The 26,869-nt window shown below is 41.5% G+C and overlaps 1 long non-coding RNA gene across 1 annotated transcript; it reads left to right on the top strand.

Annotated features, from left to right (window-relative positions):
- Positions 1-462: 462 nt before the first annotated feature.
- Positions 463-12,506, top strand: LOC110075256 (uncharacterized). The gene is made up of 3 exons (XR_012087931.2): positions 463-844; positions 2,218-2,295; positions 8,502-12,506. It is a non-coding gene; the product is annotated as an uncharacterized LOC110075256 (long non-coding RNA).
- The last annotated feature ends 14,363 nt before the right edge of the window (positions 12,507-26,869 follow it).

Below are 26,869 nucleotides of genomic sequence, written 5' to 3' on the forward strand. Positions count from 1 at the left end.
TGGTTTTTATTTGATGTTACATTTTCCCTTCCTAAGAACTCAGAGTGAAGTTCTGGTCCCTCTTTCATAAACAGAACCAAATTTGATTGAGCAGGAATTCTGTCATGAGGCTATTAGCCTAAATCCAGCATTGAGGTAATGTACATAACACCATGGAAATGTGATGTTTATTTTATTTATTTGTTATTTCTACTTCTGTATTTCCTCATTAGTGGTATCACTCTCTGTGGGAGTGAGGGAATCTTCCTTTTTTACTCTCTATTGCAGCCCTCGGAGTTTCTCAGGCCTCTGGAGCAGATTTTTGAGAATGTGTCATGGGTTACTGGAGTGAGCGGGAATCTGCCCTTTTCCACATCCACCGGCAGAAAAAAATTCCATCAGTAGAATGATATGGTGGGCTCACACATCCATGTTTGAATTAGTCCATTAAAATGTATGAAGCTGTAATTCTGTAAACCAAAGGTGGGAGAACTGTTGCCCTAAAGGTAAGGTAAAGGTAAAGGTTCCCCTTGACATTTTTAGTCCAGTTGTGTCCGACTCTAGGGGGCGGTGCTCATCCCACTTTTCAAGCCATAGAGCCAGCGCCTGTCTGAAGACAGTTTCTGTTGTCACGTGGCCAGCGTGACTAGGGAACGCCATTTAACCTTCCCACCGAGATGGTACCTATTTATCTACTTGTATTTGCATGCTTTCAAACTGCTAGGTTGGCGAGGAGCTGGGACAAAGAGACGGGAGCTCACTCCGTTGCGTGGATTCAGTCTTATGACTGCTGGTCTTCTGACCCTGCAGCACAGGCTTCTGCGGTTTAGCCCACAGTGCCACCACGTCCTAAAGCGCCCTAAAGGTACATGCTGTTAAAGAGTTCTGAATTTCCAGTGAAATTCTTTTTTGCTATGCAGTAGAAGTACAGAGAGACACAGAGGAGGATAGCTATAAGTTCCCCAGAGCCCACCCCATTTTCATTAACTGGCATTTAAAATCTCAGTAATTCACACTAAGAAAAATATAGAAAAATGGGAAAAATTCTATTTTTACAGTTGCTTGAAATTGCAGGTTTGTTTACGCTGCTTTCTTTCCTGGCAATTATATGAACAGATCAACAGCAAACAAACAACTGACATGAACTTTAAAAAGAGAGAAAAGGAACGCAGAAGAAAAGTGAGCCTGTCTTTGAATTCAAAGGCTGGGAGTAACAATTGTTTAGTGCTAGATAGGCAGTCACACCAGCCCAGAAAAATCCCTCTCAGTTGCACAAAGTATAGACAGCATGTGAGGTTGTAAATAAAACTCCAACACATGCAAACGCTCCCCCCCCACACACAACCTGGTTATCTTTGCAGTCCTTAACTTTACCCCAGTTCCCTCTTTTTCTGGCAAAAAATGTGAATTGCAGTTCTTAGAAGCCGCAGCTAGTGTTGACCAATGTTTTAAAGTACCACCCATTTTAATACTGAATGAAACTGAATGTTAACTACTAGAGGAGTGTTCCAAAGGCAGGCAGGAAATTTGCCCCAGGAGCTGCTAGAGCTGCCCACAGGTACTATACACAGTTAGGTGGGAATAAGTCTCACTGAATGCCAAATATAGATTTGCACATGTATTGAACTACACATATATTTCTAGAATTGTCTAGAAAACAAAGACTAGGTAATGGAATATACCTGTGACATCTGAAGATTTGATATAATTTTGAATATTAATTTGTAGCATAAAAAAGCATCAAAGCAATGTTATTTGCATTATAACTAGACAAAGTGAATAGTGAAGTCTTTCTGAGCATTTTTAAAGATGTGCAGTGCTAATTGGAAATGTATAGAGAACATCTCTTTCCATTTTACCTGTCACACTCAGTATGTAGTCTTTTGTGCATTTATCCGTCAAACAAAATAAATACATCTCTCATATTAAATATTCATTAATCCCCAATATATTATGCTAAGAAGATCAGCTATTATACAATTGCAGTGATTTGCCACAAAGATGGAACTCCTGCTTTTGTTCACTGCAGCTTAAAGTAGCAATACTTTTCATGATCTGAGAAAACTTTCTCTCTCTCTCTCTCTCTCTCTCTCTCTCTCTCTGTGTGTGTGTGTGTATGTGTGTTTGCGCACAACTCTTTGAGAAAGAGAACTGATACATTGGTTAGTGCAGAGTATATGTTTTCCATATTTATTGAATTATTTATTTCCTCATTTATTGGTTTTATAATATTTATAGCTCACTTCTTCTGGTGAAGTCAAGGAAGTGGACATGGCTGTTCTCCTCCCTGATTTATCCTGCTATGAAGCTTGAGAGGTAGGTCAGGCTGAGAGAGGGAATGGTCTCCAAGGGAGTGCATGAAACTTTATTGCTCTGTGGGACCTTCAATGTGCGTCTCTCATCTCCCATTCCAATACTCTAACTACTATAGTATTACTGATGCAGGGTAAACATGCTGCGGGGAATGGAAGAAAGAATCCTAGTCATGTATTTCCTTCACACATAGATCCATCACCCTGTGATGGGAGCTCCTCCTCCCTTTCTCTGTAACTGCTTTCAATGCATGGAAAGCAACATGGGTACAGGAGAGTTTCTTGCTCTCAACATGAATAAATATCCAGTTTTCTTGATGTAGAGAATCCTTAATCCTTAATCAATACAATGTTGAGTTCAGTGGCTGCTCAAAACAGAATATTCAGGTTACCTTTATTTATAGCAGTGTATCTCTCTCAGGCCCTGGTAACATGAGGGAAACGTTTCTAGATCTTCTGATATTTTCCATACCTCTGTTGTACTGAATCATGGTCATGTGGTTTATATCCCGGGATGAATGTCCCAAGGACTTTTAGTGGTACTGATTTATTTCCTCCTATATGAATCGTTATGGCCAGAGACTCTGGTAACATGCTCTGAATAGAGGTCTTGGAACAGCGTCTAGTGTGGCTGAGAAGGTCAAATTCGAGAGTGACAATCCTTTCCACAGTGAGGACAAATACAATCTGTCTCCTTTCCAGCTCCCTGATTTTGCTGGTTTTGGGACTGCCTCTTTGCCTCGGCATGCTGGATGAGTGTCTCTTCAAAATGGTGCCTCCAGGCTGAATGCTCAGATGTCAAGGTTTCCCATCTGTTGAGGTTGATTTCTAAGGCCTTCAGATCCCACTTGCAGATATCCTTCTATCGCAGCTGTGGTCTCCCTCTGGGGGGCTTTCCCTGCACTAATTCCTTATACAGGATATCTTTTGGAATCTGACCATAAGCCATTCTCATAACATGCTTGAGCCAATGTAGATGTCACTGTTTCAGTAATGTATACATGCTAAAAATTCCAACTCGTTCTAGGACTACTCTATTTGGAACTTTGTCCTTCCAGGTGATACAAAAAATGTGTTAGAGGCAACGCATATGGAACATGTTCAGCTACGTCTCTTGCTGTGCACAAAGGGTCCAGGACTCACTGCAGTACAGGAGCGTGCTCAGGACACAGGTGCTATAGACCTGGATCTTGGTATATGTCGCTAGCTTCCTATTGAGCCATACTCTACTTTGGGAAAGGACTAAAGGAAGCCTTCCTCTCTCAATTAGCCAATATTGTGAAGTAGCTTAGCAAAAGAGCCACCTCCTAATATAGGCAAATGAAACGTTTACTCAATTTTGAGTTCCTTATCTGTAATATATAAAGAGCACATTGATTAATACTCACCATGCAAGTAATAGATACGTCTACTGAATTTGGGAAATGCAGATGAGGCAGAATTTCGTTTCCATTCATTTTGTCTGTTTTTGAAAAAATTGCCAACATTTGAAAAATTCTTCATGTTGGTGGGATAGAAAACAAGCTTTAAAAACTGGAAAAGCAGGGGAAAGTACTATTGGTAGACTCTCCTATTCCCAGTTTTGCTGAGAAGCTAACTTCATACTCTGCTGCTGACATGAACTACCACTTGCACTTGGAAATGTTAGACTGTAAACTCTCAGGATTGTCGGTCCACAATGTACAGTGTCCATTTAACCAGGAGATTTGTGAGAGTTGTAATCTACAAAGCAACGTCTTTAAACTCAGGACAAAACCTCACATCTCACCAATGACACCACTAGAAATGCTTTCCTATCATCAGCCCAGATGAGCCACGAGAAGAAAAATGCCCAGTATTGAACTATTTTTGATTGATTAGATTAGGCATCCTTCAGTCTCGAGAGTCTATGGTAATGTGCTGTGTATGGAGGACTTGGAAGAGCGTGCCTGAGAAGTCCAATTTGTGAGTGACAATCCCTTCCACACTGAAGACAAATACAATCTTGCTGCTTTCGGGGCTGCCTCTTTGCCTTGGCCTGCTGGATAAGGGTCTCTTCAGATTGGGAGAGGCTTCCAGGCTGAATGCTCAGATGTCAAGGTTTTCTGTCTGTTGAGGTCCATTCCTAAGGCCTTCAGATCCCGCTTGCAGATATCCTTGTATCGCAGCTGTGGTCTCCCTCTGGGGCGATTTCCCTGCACTAATTCTCCATACAGGAGATCTTTTGGAATCCGACCATCAACCGTTCTCACATCGTGTCCAAGCCAACGTCACTGTTTCAGTAATGTATACATGCTAAAAATTCCTGCTCATCCTAGGACTACTCTATTTGGAACTTTGTCCTGCTAGGTGATACCAAAAATGCATCGAAGACAACGCATATGGAAGGTGTTCAGCTTCCTCTCCTGCCGTGCACAAGGGGTCCAGGACTCACTGCAGTACAGGAGTGTGCTCAGGACACAGGCTCTATAGACCTGGATCTTGGTATATGCCGTCAGCTTCTTATTGAGCCATACTCTCTTTGGGAGTCTAGAGAACATGGTAGCTGCTTTGCCAGTGCCTTTATCCAGCTCGACATCTAGGGAGAGAGTGTCAGAGATCATTGAGCCAAGGTTTACAAAGTCATGAACAATTCTTGCGTGGAGATGGTAATTGAGGGAGGTGAGTCCACGCCCTGTCCCATGATTTGTCTTTTCTTCAGGCTGATTGGTAATCCAAAGTCTTGGCAGGCCTTACTAAGTTGTCACTGGGGAGGATTTGTTTGCTGTTTGCAGGCTTCCATAGGCAGCTGGTTGGCTGCTTTTGAAAAGAATGCTGTATTAGATAGGCTTTGGGTAGATCCCTCATGGCTAGTCTTACATTCTTATGTCCCCTGCTGAGTAGGTGTTGTAGAGCATAATACTCATTCACAAAGGACTCCACACCTCTACCTGTTGCCAACTGAACATTTGCACAGTTCTACTCTAAGGCAACATCTGTGCCCTCCCTTTCTACCCCAAACTAGATATCTGTAGCTGGGAGAGTAAGATTGAATATTTTTGCATAGCAAGCTCATCAGTTCTTGTGGCAGAATGTTAAGCTTCCTGGCTAGCATTGAAGTAGAAGAGATATGATGTAGATCCATTGGAGAAAACATGCAAAAGAGGACAGATTTGTGTACAATGTGCACATGCTAATTGATAAGCATAAATGCGCGTTTATAAATCATTGTTATAATTTGAATAGAAATGCCATACATCTTGCTTTAACAGGGAAGATTAATGCCAGATGATCTATGTGTCTTCTTAGTCTGTGCTACACCTGTTAATTGTTAATAGGCAAATACAAAGACCCTGTTCTTCCTACAGAAATGCCATTTATAAATCTGTTTATTAAAACTGGATTAGGATTGCATATTGTCAGGGTATGATGACCAGCAATATGGAATTTTACTCTGTAGTGCATGAACCAAAGTTTGCTAACAGGCATCCTTTTGTTGCTAGCGGTTTAGACATTAATGGCTGTGCGTTGCCTTATTTTGAGGGGACAGCACATTTACCTGTTATACAAGCTGTATACTCCCTGCTTTACATTGTAGCCAAATATCATTTCTTCATGTTTTCACATGAAAAGATATACTAAAATATTTATGAAATGTGAGGGGGTGTACTTACTTTTGTGATATACTATATATATAAAAACCGGGCAACCAGTTTGACCAACAATGGTCTGGTTTACGCAGAGTCAGCACATGAAGCTGATGCAATCTATGGGGTGACATGTGAAATGTGTATTGGACATGAAGTAATGTCTAGGAGAAGACATCAGGTGATGTGCCCAATGATTGGTTGTTCAAACCACTGGTTCTTAACCTTGAGTTACTCAGGAGTTTTGGACTGCAACTCCCAGAAGCCTTCACCACCAGCTGTGCTGACTGGGGTTTCTGGGAGTTGCAGTTTAAAAGCATCCGAGTAACAAAGGTTAAGAACCACTGGTTCAAATGATATAAGTGCTGCACGCTAGGACCTCTATCTATCTATCTATCTATCTATCTATCTATCTATCTATCTATCTATCTATCTATCTATCTATCTATCTATCTATCTATCTATCTATCTATCTATCTATCTATCTATCTATCTATCTATCTATCTATCTATCAAGAGTGGAGAGGGTAATAGGCGAGGCTGCAAAGTGGGAAGGGTAAAAGGGCTAGGGCCTTTTTCAGCTGCTGCAGCCCATATATATATAAAGTGTACATTTAATTAATAAATATTTAAATTGATATCGACAATTGATATATACATATATGTTAAAAGGGGGAGGGGTTATTCAACCCCCTGTGGGGGGATTTAGTAGTCTGTAGGTGTACATAGTTAAATCAATAGATGTATACAGTTAAATAATTAAATTAAGAAATAAATACATTAAAATAAATAAATAAATAAATAAACAAACAAACAAACAAACAAACAAACAAACAAACAAACAAACAAACAAACAAACAAACAAACAAACAAACAAACAAATAAACAAATAAATAAATAAATAAATAAATAAATAAATAAATAAATAAATAAATAAATAAATAAATAAATAGCTGTAAGGACATTTGGAGTTATAGTGCAGCCAACGTTGGCTAGTGTAAAATTTATATTTAATTTCCTGCAAGTGTGGTTGGTAAGGTTATCAGACAGCCAAAATGACCTCTAAAAAGTGCAAGGGGGGCAAAAAAAGGAAAACAGCTTGCTAAACACAAGGCCACCCCACATTCACTGTTGGCAATTTCTTCATCTGATGAGGAGGACTGGCCAGACTATAGGTCTGTGTGAGAGAAGCTTAGCATGCCAGGGATTCCTCTGTAATCCGGAGATCATGTAGAGCAGTGGTCCCCAACCTTGGGCCTCCAGATGTTCTTAGACTACAGCTCTCAGAAGCCTTCACCACCACCTCTGCTGGCCAGGATTTCTGGGAGTTGAAGTCCAAGAACATCTGGAGGCCCAAGGTTGGAGACCACTGATGTAGAGAATCCAAGGCTCATAAATAAGCAGAACTTGGGGGGCATTATGTTATCCCACATTGCTATTCTAGAAGGCCTAGACCTTCTGGAGCCTCTTCAGCTGCAATCACTCCAGTGAGGTGACAAAGTGTATCTCAGGCAGCAACCCCAAGTCAAGGCAAACTTCAGATGATATCAACGTGTACACAGACCTAGGAGGACAAGGCTGGTGGTAGAAATAGTGTCAACCAGCGTGCACAGAAGGAGGAAGGTCCTGCCAGCATGCTGGCAGTGTCATCTGTGGGGACTCAGTCAGGTGAGGCTATCATTGCACTGGATATAACAGCCTGCGAACACTTGGCTGTGGGGCACCGGGAGCCATACGGTGCCGGTCCTTTTGGCCTTGCTTTTGCTGGCAACACAAACGGGCTCAGTTGGTGTCGGGCAGCTTTGGCTGCACAACCCCATGATCAGTGGCTATTTCCCAGAATGTGGCAGGCGGACCAACCAGACTGGCTGCTCAAACAGCTGTTCCTGATACCGGGTTTAACTCAGTTGCATGGGGTGCTTTGCCAGAAGGTGATAAGTCGCTACCACTGGGCAATCACCTTCTGTTTGCCACAGTGGAAAAATTTGAAGAGGTAAATACGTGGATGTATTCAAGCTCCTGAATAGAAGATTGGGGATAAGAAGAAGAATAAGGAGGAGGAGAGAGACAGGGAAAAGGTGAGACGTTGTAAACCAGACCATTGTTGGTCAAACTGGTTGCCTGGTTTTTATATATATAGTATATCACAAAAGTAAGTACACCCCCCTCACATTTCATAAATATTTTAGTATATCTTTTCATGTAAAAACATTGAAGAAATGATACTTGGCTACAATGTAAAGCAGGGAGTATACAGCTTGTATAACAGGTAAATGTGCTGTCCCCTCAAAATAAGGCAACACACAGCCATTAATGTCTAAACCGCTGGCAACAAAAGTGAGTACACCCCTAAGTGACAATGTCCAAATTTGGCACAAAGTGTGCCCAAAGTGTGCCCAGCTGAATCCTCAAGTAATTGTTCTCCTTCTTGGAGTTTCCAGCCATCAAGACAAATCTCAGGAAGAGTAGCACAGGAAGAGGACTAATTTGGCTTTGGTGTGATATGGCTTGAAATCCTTGATCCTCATCTCTGCTCATTTCCTGTTGGTGTCAAGATGTAAGGACTCACCATGATGATGTTGTCATATGTGTTCTCCTTTGGCAGCATCAGCACACCAAGAATCCAGAAGTAATCCACTATAAATCCAGGAAAGAAATGGGAAGAAAACTGCCAAGTATTTGCTTCTACACCCATGGTATCGCTTGGAGCATGGGCCTGGAGACAAGGTGCACAACCATCCCCCAGGGCTTCTTGCCATACACAACTCTTCATGCAAGCCCTTCCCTTGGTATAATGATGATACATGGTTTTCTAGTGAAAGCAAACTCAGTAAGTGTCATGATGCTGAAGAAATATAATGAAATAAAAACCTTTCTGTTTGACTGTAGATTTCATGCAATACTTTTGCATGAAATGTACAGCCCAGTAAAAAATATGTTTGCATGTTAAATCACTATCCTCAGAATAAAGCTAATGCATTTTCCTTTTTTATTCCATATATCTGCCTTTATTTTATTTTATTTTATTTTATTTTAAACAAGGCTGGAAAACTTTTTATTAAGTTGGCTTAGAGTTTCTTAGTGACAACAAAAAATGCCTCCTAAGTAATCTGTGTGCACACACACGTCTGCTGTGCCACCCTTAATAGGTGTCTTCCTGTGCTCTTTCAGTGAGGTTGACCTGGCTCTAGCAGATAGTGAACCAAAGGTGGCCTATAGATGGAAGCAAGAGATTGCCTCCTTCCAGTCAATGCTCTCGAATGCCAATTAAAGATCCAATGGTTGTGAGCATACAGTTGTACGACTTTCCAGCCTGTTGCTTTTGGGATATATCTTTGCACAGCAGTGGGTAGAAAATGAAGGATCTCTTTGCAAGGTATTTGTGAGTCCTAATTGCCATCTTTCAATGGCAAGCTTTGCTGGCTAAAGGACCCCCACTAGGAAAACCATAATAGAGGAGACACCAGTGATTGTGCTATGAATGTTTCTGATCTGCGACAGCATCATGGGTATAGGTTTCTGGAGTGATCAGGTTGCAGTGTGGGATAACAGACATACAAAAAGGATATTTATTGTCTTGGGTCAAGGAAGAGATTTCCAACTGGGGCATTGGTTTTGTGTCAGTTTCACAGGTATTCAGTTATAAAGTCATGTATACATTTTCCCCATCATTCTCAGATTTTTAAAAAACCCACATGAAAGGCTGGGCAAGTATTTTCATATGCAGCTTCTTTAACCTATATAGTTTACACACTCCCCCCCCCGATATTTGCATTTTCTTTTCCCACTGCACACATTTTGATACATGTTTCCCCCTAATGTATGCATTTTGTACACACTTTTCCTGCCAAGAACTACATTGCAAAAATTCAGAGAAAGAGACAGACCAAAAGAATGGTGTTCCAATGCATTTATAAATCCAGGAAGTACAGGCTGGTCCAACTTGCCTAAAAATAAAGCCAAGACAAAATATTTGCCCATACTTCCTGATGACCATTGCTACTGGCCTTTTGGGGGTGGACCATCGGAGGAGATGGAGGAGGGAAGCATGCACTGTAATCAGTGAGTGGGCCGTCATGCTGAGGAAGCAGCAAGAGAAGTGCACTTTGCTCAAGGAATGGGCAAGCATGCAGAGGAGGTGGGACAGGGGGCATGTGCAGGGCCTGAAGAATACTTGTGTGGGCACCATAACACACCATACCAAACTGGGCCAAGTTGCCAAACTGCAATTCATGCCCATCTCTGCTTAGATTCCATTGTTGAATACATTCCAAATTATCAGGTTTTGGTTTTATGGGAAATTCAATTCTTCAAAAAAAATGACTGGTTCCTGAATGTGGGGTATTGTGCTTCTTTACCCATGATTCAGGGAATGGCATAATATTACATCACAATATTATGCCTGCCTTCCCAGCAGGAAAAAGGATGCCAAGCTTTGTCAGAGCAAAGGGCAGCGTGAATGTTGACAACACCAATGACAGCAGTTAAGATGGTGGTCTACAGGATACCATCTTGTGCTCTGTAACATATAGAAAGTGATACCATGCAAGGGAAAATCCCAGGAGTTGACTCCTTTTTTCCATCAGTGAACCATTTCTCAACCAGACAAACTGTAAACAGAAGCTAATCTGCCATGCACATATAATGGAAACACAGATGTGAAAAGTGGGGTGAGACAGTAGATAAAGAGGAAGACCTAACATGAGATGCTGTTGGTTTGCAAGATCTGGGCAGAAGTGTTAATGATAGGACATTTTGGAAGTCAATAGCTCATATAGTAATCACTAGGGGGAGGATTTCTATGATATTTCACATTTTCACTGCAACCTACATTCGAACCCATAAGCAAGTTCAAACATGTTTATGAGTGATCTGGCCTTTCCCACCAAATGACTCATAAACATCTTCAAACCCACTCATGAGCATAAACATAGGTTGCAGAAAAAAATATGAGCTCCACCTATCATCAAACATCAGGCATCTTTGGAGTGTTTTTTTTAAATTACCAAACAATTGTTGAGAATTTGTTAATGTTTCTGGATGTAAGCAGAGTTAGGAAAAATATAGTTGCAATGACACTGTAGCACTTGAGAGAGTAAACATTCAGTAGAGTCTATTTACAAATATACATAAGAACACCATCTTAGATTTCAGACATGAAACACGCAGGATAACATGATACATATACGTAATACATTTACATTCATTACATAGCATTACATTTAATACATTTATAGATTTAAAAAATCTCAACAACAATTGTATAGTGACAAGGCAGGTGGGATGGTTGAAAATACAAAAGGATATAGGTGCTGTAGCACTATTAACTTTGAGTAACACTACCCCACACCACAAAGCAAAAAACAAAACAAGATAGTAATTTTGCAGCTTAAATGAGTGACTTTCTGAATATTTGTTCTCTATTCTTTCTAAAATATCTTTTAAAATATTTTTACAACCTGGAACAGAATCCCCTTTTAATATCTATTTCGCCATGAAGTAGTTAAAAAGTTCTTCTCCTGAAAGTCATTTAATTTGGTCCTAACTGGGAGGGCCAAAAGTTCAGATTTCCCTTCCAGCCTACAAGCTGCAAAACTATTTCTAACTTTCTTTGGAACTTTCCCACTGATAAGGTAGTTTATAGAAAGTCACATTGTTTTTACCCCTTTGAAAAGGATTTTTTTCAGTCAGTATTTCACTCACTGCTGACCTAGCTATTCTTTTTCAAGATTATTTTTTTTCAATTTATGTGATCTCTTTTAAATCTGCAGACAAAAAAGGGGTGTTAAACAGTTTTACATTTAAAAATTCATAACCTGAATACCCTTTGCCTAAATAGTCACAAATCTGGCACAGAGCAAGAACAGACTGTCTGCTATATCTGTGCCAAACTGGACACTGATCTAAGGTCCATTTTCAAGGTTATAATATTTTGTTTGGGATACCCGACTTTTAGACTTGCCTTGAAAGTTGACTTGCTCTGCTGCACAATATCTATTGCTGCACTCCTGTGCAGCAATAATTACATTGTCATGTGTGGTTTTATATTATGCCACACTATTTCATTTTATGCTTATCAGTTAGAAATGCAAAGATGATTGTAGGATCAAATCATATCAGCCTCTAGTTGTCTTGAGCTGTTTTTTTTTCCTTCTTGCTTTAATGGCAATCAGCCAGCAAAATATTCATTAGAGATTTCCATCTGCCTATTTTGTACTGCCATCCATGTCTTGTTGAGTGTGCAGTTTCTTTCTTTCTTTCTTTCTTTCTTTCTTTCTTTCTTTCTTTCTTTCTTTCTTTCTTTCTTTCTTTCTTTCTTTCTTTCTTTCTTTCTTTCTTTCTTTCTTTCTTTCTTTCTTTCTTCACATCTGTGCTCTTCTAAAATCATCACATCACAGCAACAGAAGCTATTATGGCGGCCTGCTCGACAGCGCTGTGTCCCAATGTTTCAGTATTACTCCATGAGCAAAGAAGCTGATGCTCTGTGACCTTCTTCCACTCCTGCCACAATTGCTCGTATGTGTTCAAATTAAGCCTGTAATTATCTGTCAGTTATCTGGAAGATACACACACATATTTTCCCAGCAGTGGCTGAAGCGCCAGCTTCTTGTTCATTCATTTGTGGAAAGGAGCAGTTGAGCAAACTTCCTCAGCTACTGATGGACTGTGACCTTCATCCAGTCCAGCTACAATTGCTCAAAGGCATTCATATTAAGCCTGCAATTATGTGGCAGTTACACAAAACAGAAAATCCATTTTCTCATCACCATCACCTAAATAAGCATTCTTCTCTTTCTTCATTAGTAGAAAGGTTGATTTATTTATTATTTTATTTATTTATTTATTTATTTTATATCCCGCCTATCTAGCCAGCTCAGGACCACTCTAGGTGGCTAACAATCATCAAATAATAAGAATATACATATGTAAAACAGCATAAATAATAAAAAAACTTTACAAAGAAAACCAAGTGGAGAGGAAAGGAAAAGGAACATCAGGGATTATCTTGAGGAAAGGCCTGCCGAAACAACCATGTCTTTAATTGATTCTTAAAGATACCCAGCGAGGGAGCCCCGCGAATCCCAGGAGGTAGGTTGTTCCAGAGGCGAGGAGCCACCGCCGAGAAGGCCCGATTTCTTGTCTTCTCCTTCCGGGCCTCCCTCGGCGTTAGGCTCCTCAGCCTCACCTCCTGGCTCGCACGAGTGACATGGGTAGAACTTGGTGGGAGTAGGCGTTCCGCCAGATATTGAGGCCCTAAACCGTTTAGGGCTTTATACGTAAGCGTCAACACTTTGTAGTCGATGCGGAAACGGATGGGCAGCCAATGCAATGCGGCCAGAGTGGGCGAGATATGTTGGAATTTTCTCACTCCACTGAGTAATCTGGCCACCGCATTCTGCACCACCTGTAGTTTCCACAGCAGCCTCAAAGAAAGCCCCACGTAGAGCGCATTACAGTGGTCTAGTCTTGAGATTACAAGCGCATGCACCAAGGTAGTGAGCGCCCCCACATCAAGGTAGGGCCGCAGCTGGGCTATCGGCCTGAGATGAAAAAAGGCGGAGTGGACCACCGACGCCACCTGAGATTCCATGGTGAGTGCCAGGTCCAGATGGATCCCCAAGCTGCGGACCCCATCCTTGGCAGGCAGAGTCACCCCCCCAAAAGAGAGGGAGCTACCCAAATCCCCACCCTCAGTACCTCCGTCTTGTCCGGGTTCAGCCTCAACCCGTTCTCCTGCATCCATTGCAGTACAGTCCCCAGGCAGCGCTGAAGGGACAGAACGGCATCTCCTGTGGTAGGTGGAAAGGAGATGTAGAGCTGAGTATCATCAGCATACTGATGACACCGAGCTCCACACCCCCTGATGACCCCACCCAGTGGCCTCAGGTAGATGTTAAATAGCATTGGGGAGATAATCGACCCCTGTGGAACCCCACAATTGAGGCTCCACGGGGCCAAGACGCTCTCACCAAGCTGCACTGTCTGGGGACGGTCCTCCAAAAAGGAACAGAACCAGGCCAATGCCAGACCACCTATTCCCAACTCGGAGAGCCTCCCCAGGAGGATACCGTGGTCAATGGTATCAAAGGCCGCTGAGATGTCAAGGAGAACCAAAAGAGACACTTTGCCCCTGTCGGCCTCCCTAAGTAGGTCATCGCACAGGGCGACCAATGCCGTTTCTGTACCATGGCGCGGCCTGAAGCCTGACTGAAATGGATCCAGGGCATCTGTTTCATCCAGGAGCGCTTGAAGCTAATCGGCCACCACCCTCTCGACCACCTTGCTTAAGAAAGAAACGTTGGCGACAGGTCTATAATTGCCAATTTCATCCGCCGCCAAACTAGGTTTCTTCCTAATGGGCCTAATGATCATGTCCTTCAGGGCAGATGGGAATCTGCCCTCAAGGAGAGACCCATTAATTATTACCGTGGCCCATTCCATTGTTAAAGGCCTGGCTGATTTGATTAGCCAGGCCGGGCAAGGGTCCAAAGAGGAGGTGGTGGCACGGCAGCGATCAATCAGATGATTTTCTACGATGGTTGATATTTGCTCCTTGTGAGCCCATAGTGGGGATTTGTCCATGGCATGTGTGTGGCTTGTGACAAAATTAGGAGTGTGTCCACATTCATTGTGGTGTGGATAGGGTGACAGACTAGGACTCAGGAGGAGGCTTGGTTTTAAATTTCTGTTCACTCTGGCATGCGTGCAACTGCTAAAACCACTCCTTAAAATCTCACATTAAATACCCTATCAAGGTCTCTATAAGTTGGCTCCAACTTGATGGAATATGACACGCACACACATGGGATGAGCCATAGGGCTAGTTCTACAAATCAGATCAGATTTCCAGAGCCGTGGGCCGTCCAGAACTGGGTTGGACTAGATCTGTTTGAAACGATAGAAGCTGTAGTCTGACTCACTTGGAGGGTCCCAAGTTACATTTCCATGACCTATCAGTCAGAGATCAGACAGGTCACTTTTTGGACTTTTCATATCCCTCAACCTGGTCAATATTTTGGGACTTATAGTTAACTTCCCCAGCTTCCTGGTGTCTACAATTCTGCGCTACATCAATCAATGGCCTTATTCAGTAAAAGTTCCTATATTTCAGCTGTCCAAAATGAAGACATCTGCCTAAATCCAATTGTTAGACTAATCTGTAGAGCAGTGGTTCCCAACTTTGGGCAACCCAGGTGTTCTTGGACTGCAACTCCCAGAAGCCTTCACCACTAGATGTGCTGGATGGGTTTCTGGGAGTTGCAGTCCAAGGGCTCCAGAGTTACACAAGGTTGGGAACCATTACTCTAGAGCAGACATGCTGAATTAATGGGACTCACATAACTGTTGCATTTACCCTTGTTTCAGTTGGGCAACTCTGTCCGGCACCAGGAGAATAGATTTATTTATTTATTTTATTTTATTTTATTTATTTATTCAATTTATATGCCGCCCACACTACCCACAATCTACCGTTGCAGCATTTCGACAAAGGAATGCTATGTTATTGCTATTTGCATTATAATTTAGTGTTACTGAATTTGGTTTTTAACTGCCTGTAAACCACCCACAATAGTGCTTCCACACTAATGGGGCAGCATATAACTTAAAGTAAAAAACAAAAAAAAAAAACCTAGTTGTTCTGAGGTGTTAAACATGTATCTATATTCTACCACTGGAGAATTTAAGTAAGGATTCACATGATGCTCTTCAATCTCCTTCCTTCCTTGCTCTGGTCTTAATTTCTTTCCTATAGAAAGGGTAGCAATAGTAGGTTTCTTGCTGCCATCCTAGTTCAGCTTTTATTGGAGTTATCAGAAATAACGGTTACATCTTCATACCTTGCTATAGATACAGATCTAAACCACAGACCAAATTACAATGAAACTTGGTTTCATGGTCCGTCTCTGCCCCCACCCCCACCCCGGTTTCATACCAGTCCAGGCCCCTTCTGGGATTCTTTAACTGGAGAATGACTACTGTAACCACCGTAGAGAAAGTCTTTGTTGCACTGAGGTGAGCAGAGGGCACCTGGTCCTTTTAAATGAACATTTCCCCTCAGGTTCCCAACACCTGCTGACAGGTTTAATTTAGAAATATCTGAATTACTTGCTGCTTTTTCTTCTCTGCTTTGCCAAAGCCATTTTCTAATATATTCCCCATTTCTCCCAATTTCTCTCTTTTCCACATGGAATGAACCATTCACCACGGAACTGAAGTCAATAGATGAACCACAAGGAAAAAAACAACAACAGTAGTAGCAGTATAAACCTATTATTTAAAAATAGCAATGCTTTGGGCTGATACTTGATGCATTGAAACTGGGCATGGCTAGCATTTTATGCACATGTGTACTCAAGCACAGAAACACAGAGAACAGCATCTATTTCTGACCACTTAGCAGCTCTCTTTCCCCACCTCCAGTTTGCAACACACTGTTTTGAGAAAAATCTGTGATTATTGTTAAATTGGCATGTGTATCAGAAGTGCCTGGTCAAGGGACACATCTCTCAGCTTGTATATGTATGTGTGACTTCTATTCAGAAAATGGGCATTGTTATTATAAAGCATAAGGCATAAAAAATGTAATAACAACAAATGCCATTCCAAGATATTACATTCTTGAAATTTAATCAAGGATCTTTTCAAGAGCAGACCTTTAAACCTCACTGAAAATCTTGTTCTATCTATAAAGAGATCACTCCTATGTGCCCCCAATGAGAACCGACTCTCCAGATATCCAAGGCTTTATTACAGAGATCAGTTCTGAACTCATCAAGTTAATAGTAACAACAACAAAAGTCCTGACATTGAAATTGAAAGCCTTTGAAAATGATCAGCTCCTTGCTGAAGTACGTAAAAATAATGGCTATAAAAAGGGCTTTAGATTTTTGAAGGATCTTTACTGGATCCTTAGCTGAGAATTCTTAGCAGTGACACTAATACATCATAATTAACTGCTTTTCCTTCTGAACCTCTCAGCGTCATCCATGCTATTTACTCAAAGAAAGGAAGGAAGAGGAGCACTGGACTGGTAAAAAATAGACACATTCAGTGACCTCTTTGTTTCAGAACAGTCACTGTCTAGGGCTGTTCCTACCATTAGGCAGTGAGAGGCTGCTGCTTCAACTAGCAGATGCAAGGGGGCATGGAGATGTAGTGACATACTGGCAGGCAGAGCTGGAGTTGATTGATTCTTGTGCCAAGCACATCATTGGTGTCAGTTCCATGAGAAACACATATTTGTACACTATCAGTCCTTGCCATGGTGCGGCTTCATTTAACCACATTGATACAACACAGAGATATTGTATACTGACTGAAAAAATGATTCTTATATGGAAGATATTAGATTGAAAAAAAACCCTTCAAAGATACCTATGATTGTAATGGTTGCAAAATGCCCTTCCTTTTGAATCCTGTACATTTAATCCGTGGCTCTGGCAAATAGCTGGCTCATCCATAATTTCCCAGAACCGAACCTGAAAGCCTTCAGATCAGCCCACCTATTTGACATGGTGGGGAAGGATACTTTTAGCAGGAGAGAGAGTGATATGCAAGAGATTTAGTACTAGGAGGTATGTGTCAAAAGTGAAATCTTTCATGCCTCAAGCAAGTTGCTTTCTTTCTCTGTGACTTCTTTTGAATGGGGGTCATTAAGGCAAGGCAGTGCGTTCGTGTGCTGCGAACTGTCATGGTTTCACTTGCAAGCGAGAGGTAGGAAAGAATAATAAATCAGGAGTTGAAGGTCTGTCACAGCCCTTGCTAGACAGTGGTAAACAACCTCATCAGAAGTCTCGCAGGAAATGCACTGACTTTTGCAATGGCCAGGGAATGAAAAATTATCCAATCACATACTACCCTATACTTGATCTCACAAAAAGGCTATGAAATTAATTGAATACCAAAGCTATTATGTATGAAGGAACAATGTATTTTCTTTATGTGTATGGCATAACATATTTAATAAAAATGCTATTTCTTATTGTTAGTACTGGCTGTTGATTGCTCCTTTATATGGAATCTGTACCACAGACATGACAGTCCTTCAAATGAGGGGTTGCCAGATGTTGCTTAATTCTAGCTCCAATCAATCCTTGACAGCATAGCTTGTGATCAGAGGTTTTAGGAGGAGCCATGCAACAACATCTGAAGGCTGATGTGTTCCCACTTCTGGCCTCCAAGATTGCCATATGTTCTTATGGAGAGAATTGAAGGATTTCATTTAGGGAATAGGCCTGCTGTGCCACCAAAACCTTTTCTCCTGACTTGTTTTTTTTTAAAAAAAGTTAAATTTCTTGTTCTTTAAAATATTCAACAAAACTTTGACCTGAGCCTAGTCATTCCTCTCCAATGTTTTCCCACCCTACCCTCCTTGATAGCCTGATACACCCATAACTATTTCTATACCGACCATGCTCACAGGCCTTAGAAGAGCAGATAGAACAAAACATGTCACAGACAAGGAGAGGGAAGGATGGGTGGCTAAAGGTGGTGGGGTACAAAGAAGGTGACACCGGCCCAGTACCGCTCACCATTTCCTATCTATCGAGATCGATCACCAAATAAATCAAGGAAATGGTCCCTGTATTTTGATAGTTTTTCCTCTGCCCTTCCTATTGTATACCATTTTTCTTTTCTGATCAGATCCATGAAGTCTTCTGTCAAATGTTCAATCTATAGTGTAGTAGGGAACTTCCAATTTTGTACATTTGGCATTTCGCTACTGAGGCTGCCATTCGGATCCATAGGATTTATGCACATTTCCAATATAACTCAATGAATTCTGGACAGCTCAGTGGTTTAAGTATCTGGCTGTGGAGCCAGAGGTTGGGACTTCAGTTCCCCACTGTGCCTCCTTGACAGTGGCTGGACTCAATGGTGCATAGGTTCCCTTCCAGTTCTGCAGTTCTAAGATATTTTACTTGCAGGTATCCTAGCAGCAGCTTATCTATTGAGAAATCCATAACTATTTCAAATGCAAAGATAATACAATTCATTGTTTCTTGACAAAAGGAGACAATTATTGTGCACAGGCACAATAAGCAGGATAAAGTCCCTCCCTGTCAGATCATCGACAGGAATGGTTACATCCCTGCATGTCTAGTTGATAGAATCTATTTGGCTTTTGGCACTGAATGTTGGGTTCTTGCTGAGAAACCTGCAGCCAAAAATATGACAGTTGGGCCAAATATACTTTATTGCTATGATGCATGGCATCCGAAGTGCACAGTAGCCAAACCAAGGTAAGTTATTTTGGCACATGAGATAAAGTAACCCATAAACACTTCTCCCTATCCCTGGTATAAAACTAGAATGAATACCATCAACAAACACTTTATTGCCTTATAATGACACCCAGTCTTCTTTTACCTAACGGTGGTGCTGGCTCTGTAGGATGTAGTTTAGCTTCATACATAGAAATCCGTGGATCTTGTAATATCCATTCTTCTTGTCACCAAATACCCCCTCCTTCATATTAATAGGCATGAGCTAATGAACTAATTTTGCATTCCAAGATCGATGTATACCAATATGTTTGTTCTTGTAATCGTTTATCCTTTGAATTGAATGAAATAGTTTGCATTGGAGCAAAATCCTATGCCTGAAAACAGAAATAAATAGCTTCTTGTACAAGCCACTATGGAGCTTACTTGTACTAACTCTGTTTAGGACTGCAGCCCAAGTGCAATTAAATTGAAAGGCCAGCATAAAACTGTAACAATTAATTATTTAGAGGCACAGCATTTGTGATTGCAAACAGGGCCCATTTAAAGGGGGCTGGGTGGAATGCACATACTTAAAATCTGTTCAGCAGCTCAAAGAATGGTGAACTGAGGTCTAAGCTTGATAATACATTTCCACTGATGATATGTTACTTGGCTGAAAAGAATAAAAAGCAAAACAAACAAGGCAAATTGGAATAAAACACAAGCCAAGGGTCAGGGCATGGACTCACCTCCCTCTCCACGCAGGAATTGGAGGTTGCTCATGAATTTGTGTACCTTGGCTCAACAATCTCTGACACTCTCTCCCTAGATGTCAAGCTGGATAAACGCACTGGCAAAGCAGCTACCATGTTCTCTAGACTCACAAAGAGAGTATGGTTCAATAAGAAGCTGATGACATATACCAAGATCCGGGTCTATAGAGCCTGTGTCCTGAGCACATTCCTGTACTGCAGTGAGTCCTGGACTCTTTGTGCATGGCAGGAGAGGAAGCTGAACACCTTCCATATGCGTTGCCTTCGATGCATTTTTGGTATCACCTGGCAGGACAAAGTTCCAAATAGAGTAGTCCTAGAATGAGCTGGAATTTTTTAGCATGTATACATTACTGAAACAGTGATGTTGGCTTGGACATGTTGTGAGAACAGCTGATGGTCTGATTCCAAAAGATCTCCTGTATGGAGAATTAGTGCAGGGAAATCGCCCCAGAGGGAGACCACAGCTGTGATACAAGGATATCTGCAAGCGGGATCTGAAGGCCTTAGGAATGGACCTCAACAGATGGGAAACCTTGACATCTGAGCATTCAGCCTGGAAGCCTCTCCCAATTTGAAGAGACCCCTGTCCAGCAGGCTGAGGCAAAGAGGCAATCCCGAAAGCAGCAAGATTGTATTTGTCTTCAGTGTGGAAGGGATTGTCACTCTCGTTACCACGTTACCATAGTCTCTCGAGACTGAAGGATGCCTAATCTAATCAATGAAAAATAGTTCAATATTGGGCATTTTTCTTCTTGTGGCTCATCTGTCCAGAGTTTAAAGACGTTACTTTGTAGATTACAGCTCTCACAAATCTCCTGGTTAAATGGACACTGTACATCGTGGACCGACAATCCTGAGAGTTTACAGTCTAACATTTCCAAGTGCAAGTGGTAGTTCATGTCAGCAGCAGAGTATGAAGTTAGCTTCTCAGCAAAACTGGGAATAGGAGAGTCTACCAATAGTACTTTCCCCTGCTTTTCCAGTTTTTAAATCTTGTTTTCTATCCCACCAACATGAAGAATTTTTCAAACGTTGGCAATTTTTTCAAAAACAGACAAAATGAATGGAAACGAAATTCTGCCCCATCTGCATTTCCCAAATTCAGTAGACGTATCTATTACTTGCATGGTGAGTATTAATCAATGTGCTCTTTATATATTACAGATAAGGAACTCAGAATCGAGTAAATGTTTCATTTGCCTATATTAGGAGGTGGCTCTTTTGCTAAGCTACTTCACAATATTGGCTAATTGAGAGAGGAAGGCTTCCTTTGGTCCTTTCCCAGCAATTACACATGCTGGAGATGAACCAAAGTAGAGCAATCCTGCTCACACCTAAAAAGTAGAAGCCTTTTGAGAAGGGTCAGAAAGGCATAGGTATGAACGCTTTGTGGGTGGGCTGGTTCACTCCAGCAAAGATGTAATCTGATCGCTGTTAAAGAGTGGACCTGCCCCTGCCTGCAGCAGTTCAAACAGCAGGCTAAATACCTATCCGATCACACTGTAACATTGATGCAGTAAGGTAGGTTGTCTTAGCCTCACCACCCCAACAAACTGCTCCTAGGTAGCAGATGCCTTCACTCCAGAGGAGAGGGGAATTTCCAGCTGCACCAGCTTCTTCCACCTCTTGAAATGGAGTGGGGATTTTAATCATCTGACAAAGGGCCAGAGAGAAGTAAGGAATTGCCATGTGTCACTGAAGAGGCTCCTGAATTTGCCTCATAAGTGTCACAAGTGGAGGCATTTGTTATCACAGGAAGACTGTATCCCAGATCTAATTCCTAATATTTTCTTTGGCTCTTGTAAATCCCAAATGTAACAAAGCTAGAAGGGATGACCCATAAAATGACAATCCTCCCACCCCTTGCCCAGCCTGAGGAATGGTTATCTAATAAAATCAGAGGTGCTGATCCAATAGACTTAATGTTTAACTTCAGTGAAATATTGATTATTGAAGCCATGTATTTGCTGAATGGGGCCATTCTAGTTTCTAATCTGAGAAGGGCATTAGGGATACAGCGTAGTACATTAAACAGAGTTCTTAGGAATTTAAATTGTACTGCCTCAATGGGGCAGACGTCTTTATGGATGTTATGTGGCCGGAACCACGCAGATGTTGGGCCAGAGTACCTTGCCTTGGAAGATATTTAGTACAGATGGTACTGTATATAGGGGTCCTCTTTTGAAAAGAAGTATATCAAGATGACTTTTTTTTATTAAGCCACTATGCCTCATCAGTTCTACCAGGGACACAGAGATTTCTATTCTATATACATTTCATAAATACAGAAAGAGTGATCATAGTTTTAATTTTTGGGAACCTCAGCCTCAGGCTATACTGGTCCACATTTCTGACAAAGAGCAGTGCGGAGTATCCATGGCATCCTTGTTCAGGCATTCGAAATTAACTTAGAAAGGGGGAAAACAGATTGCAAACATCAGGCTTGCCTCCAAAGCCCCTTCCCCGAAAGGAAGTTCAGCCTAAAGATCTGACAATGGCATCTGTGCATGTTCAAACTGATGTGCTCAGAAGCCTTCATGTGACTGTAGGGGAGGCTTCTAAATACAACTGCAATCAACTGAATACAGACAGAAACCCTGTTCAAACCTTCACAGTGAAGCCTAGGTTATTTCCTGAAAAGATGTGGATGGAGCAAAGGTCTTTCTGTCCACTTTACAAATTCTAATTGAATGCTTGTAGAAGATTAGTGAATGCATGCTATCTTGTACAGAAAGCTTACCTGGTGTACTCCATTACTGGTAGGGAAATGTGACATGATTAGTGATAAGTGTCAGTCGAATTATTCATATAAACTTCACTGAAATACTGCCTCAGGTGAAACAAAAAGTGGCACAGTTCTCTCCATGTGGGCTTGGTATATAGAGTGCCCTATGAGAGTAAAGTAGGTTACACAAGGGCCTAATGAGAAGCCAGTTCTTGCTGAGAAATATGTCCTTTAATGATATTGGCCAACATGAAATCTCAAGCCCACTTTGTTAATGTAAGTGTCGTGTTGTGTAAGGGTCATGTTGTTGGGACACTTTAGGTGGCTCCTGGAAGAATGTGTAAACATTTCAACCTTTAGCTTCATTCGCAATTGTCAAGATGAGTCAGATGAACAGCTTTCCAGGAATGACAAGGGGGAAATAAAAGTGAAGAAAAGAGGCCTCTGAGACACTCCCAAGTATAGCACTGTGAGTTAAAGCAACAATAAGAACCTAGCTATAGACTTTAAGGTTCTTCTCTTATAAGTGAATGGCAGGGCAATCTTGGGGGCTGTGTGCATTCTTCTCCTTTTTTTTCCCTTGGGGGGGTGGCGCTCATGCTCATGCTTCAGGGTGGGGTGGGCAGGAGACTGTGCCCTGTGCCCTGGTCACCAGAATTTCTAGTTCCAGTTCTGGTCACTACTGAGGGATAATTGGGGGGGGGCGCTGAAGATTAACATGTAGTGGGGGAAAGCTTGCTCAACCCTAATCAGAAAAACATCAGATTTAACACCACACAGGAAAAAAGAGGAAGAGGAAAAAAATACTTCTCACATTTTGGCTGCCTTGCAAGCAAAAATAACAGCAGATGTAGAAGGGGGGAAAGGGGGGAGAAAACAGAATCAGAACTGATACTTCGCAGAGCAGTCTCCTTAATACACAGTCAGAGGAAAAGGCAATAAATAGACCTGTCTTTGTAGTCCTTCAGCAGCCCCACCATATCAGCGGAGTCTGTGCTAGCTATAGATAGGAGAACGTTTGATTCTCCCAGATGGTTTAGACTACTTCGCCCATAATAACCTTCCACTGGCCATGCTGGCTTGGAGCTGCTGCTAGCTGAAAACAATGGGAGGACCACAAGTTCTCTGTCCCCTCGTATATGGACCCATAGCCCCATGGCACGGGACATGTTTAAAATATATGGGATCTTGCACTCAGACCCTGAATGTGCTTTTTCTCCATTCCCAGAATGAACCAAACTCAGCGGATCCATTCGCTCTTAGCAAGGTCAATCAAGGCCGCATGTATTTGGGTGTTTCTTTTAAAGCATTTTAAATATGCCTGTCCATTTCCCCTGCTGAATCTGTTTCCTTGGGCGTCAGCAGAAAGAGGCTTATATATAATTTGCCCTCACAAAATTATTCTGCATCTTGTGAAATGCCTCTGACCTTAAATAACTTAGGGCCTGCAGTCTGGAGATGCTTAACCTTAACTAGACAAGACAATGAGAACAGCAGCTTGGTGTATACCTGTACAGTAGATTTATTTATCGGTTTGGGTTGAAAGTCAAGAAACAGATGCAGAAAAGGTCAAATGAGATGTACTTGTTACAGACCTAAGAAGTTACACTCAAAACATGTTCCAAACAAGAGGCTCAGCACCTTTGTGTAGCATCAAACATGTTACTGTAACACCTTTTCCATCTCTCCTCACACATGATTCATTGACCATCTAACATTCATGGCGGCTTTGTTGTGATTCATTGACTGATATCCTATTGCCACAAATGTAATGCTGCATAAGTCAGATGATGTGATTGTCCAGTGACAGAAGTCTTATATTTAATTACATTAAACATTTTTATCCCCCCCCCCACCTTTCAGATTCAACAGGGATCTGATTTGCCCTTGAGAAGCCTTTGGGAGATTTGGGCTGGGGGTGGGTGGGCTGGATCGTCACTGGTAGTCCCATGGATGGATCAGGACTGCCAGTGGTGATCTGACAGGGATTTGCAAATAGTAAACCTTCTCCCTATGCTTGAAGTCTCCCAAAGATTTCCCAGTGGCAAAAGTGATCTCAGGGAAGTCTCAGAACCTAAAGAAAAGGATGGGAATTTTTTATTTAAATTAAATTAAAGATTTTCATTGTTAGATGATGATACTGTCTGGCTTACACACTGTAAATTTACACCAACAGGATATCAGTCATGAATTACTTTACTGTCAAGAAACAGAAGTACTAAAATGATGTAATGTGTGTTTTCCAAACCATAAAGCTGCCTCAAGAATCATATCTGCATTTATTACTTCTGCAGTTAGGGCATGATGTTGGCCCCTTTGACAAATAATAGGTAGCTGAGCTTAACCAGAAAAGAGTAACCGATTGATCAAGAAGACTGGAGTGATTCCTGCACAAGGAAAGGTTGACATATTTGGTGCTTTTATCTTAGAAAAAAACAAAGGAGTACACAACAGAAGAGTCCAAATCATACATACAGAAGTGTTCAAAATTTTACTGTGGAAAAAGGGGATAGTACTTTTTCCCCCCTCGTCCCTTCTTCATAATTCAGAGATGGGAAAAGTTACCTTTTTGGACTATAACTGCAAGAATGCCATAAGCAGCATGGCCACTGACCATTCAGGTAGAGTTTTCTGGTAGTTCTAGTCCCAAAAGTAATTTCTACCATCTTTGATAAAGCTAGCATCTGAGATCATCCAGTGAAGCTGATTCAGGTCAGATAACATGGTTGCACTTTCTCACACAGTACAGAGGTGAACCTTGGTGTACATCTTGAAAGAAGTGAAAAGATAGTCCTGAAATCTTTCTAACTAGTTTGAATATCCTTCTGATATTTAGATATCTACCCAGCATCTCAATCGTCTAGAAAGGTTCCACATTATGAGGCTTTCTAGGGATCCCTTTCATCCTGGGGAAGCCTTTGGGGGCCCTAAGAAAGGGTTGGGGAGTGAATCTTTAATGTCCAGAAATGAAAAAGAGATCCTTAGGAAGCATCAGAAGCTGGATGGAAGATTGAAAAGATTTATTTAGCAATAGAAGGCCAAGGCTAATGCCCTCAGACTTGTATAAGTGGAGCTGCACCAAGAGGATTTCAACCAATGTCTATTACTTCATTCCAAAAACTGACTGCTTTGGGGGCATTGCACTCCCTGCAGCCCCTACAATACATTGAGGAAAGTCTCCTTAGAAACTTGGCTAATTTCATAGGACGTAGGTGCCATTTATGCACTAATTTTGGCAAATGATCTACACAGAATTTAGAAGGACCAAATTTGGTCCCAATCTAGATTTGGAAGCTTCATTTGCAAATCAGTTCCTCAGGCCAATCTGGAACCATTGGAGGAATCATAACACTAACAGTTATATGCCATCAAGTCAATTCTGACTTTTCAGGGTTTTCTGGGTAGAGAGTACAGTACTCAGAATTGGTTTACCATCTTTCTGGAGGCATCCAGCTTGCCTCGATTTGCTACTTGTATATCTGTGACACTATTCCTTCGGTGTTCTTTGTTTTATACAAAGATTCTCAAATAGGGGAAGGGAGTGCAGTGTCCCTGTATTAAATGTTGAGCAAAAGAAAGGATAAGGAACTTCTGAAACCAGGTAAAATTGTAGATGACTCAATGTTTTGCCACTAAATAAGTCAGTTAGTCTATATATAAGACATATTTCTCTTTCCATTCCTAAAATTGCAAAATTTGGTCTGAGCAGTGGAAGTCAAGAGTGAGCCAAAATCAGGCAAAGGAGAGGTAAGGTGGATGCCAGAAGCTTCACTCACCATTGTCAGGATTCCAACATAGTGATATACAAGGGGTTTGCTGTTGTGTTTAATTTGCATTTAGTGATGGGAAGACTTGGGAACATTGCAATTTTGATGTCTTTTTTAGAGACCTCACATATTTCTGTGGAAAAGGTCATTTATTTAGAAAGGGCAACAAAAAAAAAGGCCCTTGAAGGCATTCTATGGCAGAAGGAAATACATAATTTCCCATTTATAGAAGCAGCAGCCCCGTAATTATATCAACGGCATCTCCAACAGCTGTGGAGTAGAACGGCAGCTGGGAGTGCCTGGTGGAGCACTCTGGAGTGATGCTAGCAGGATCCAGCCAAATGACAATTTATGGTATTGTTTTGAAGCCTGCTTTGGCTATCATTGATGTTTTGGTAAGGCTGGAATGGAAAGAGAAATATGTCTTTGAAATTTGGAGTCAAATTGCTTCATTTATCATTAGGCAGCAAGCAAAACGGACACGAAAATTAGGAAGA

The sequence above is a fragment of the Pogona vitticeps genome, chromosome 5 (assembly GCF_051106095.1).
Source record: "Pogona vitticeps strain Pit_001003342236 chromosome 5, PviZW2.1, whole genome shotgun sequence".
In the NCBI taxonomy this organism is placed as follows: Eukaryota; Metazoa; Chordata; class Lepidosauria; order Squamata; family Agamidae; genus Pogona; species Pogona vitticeps.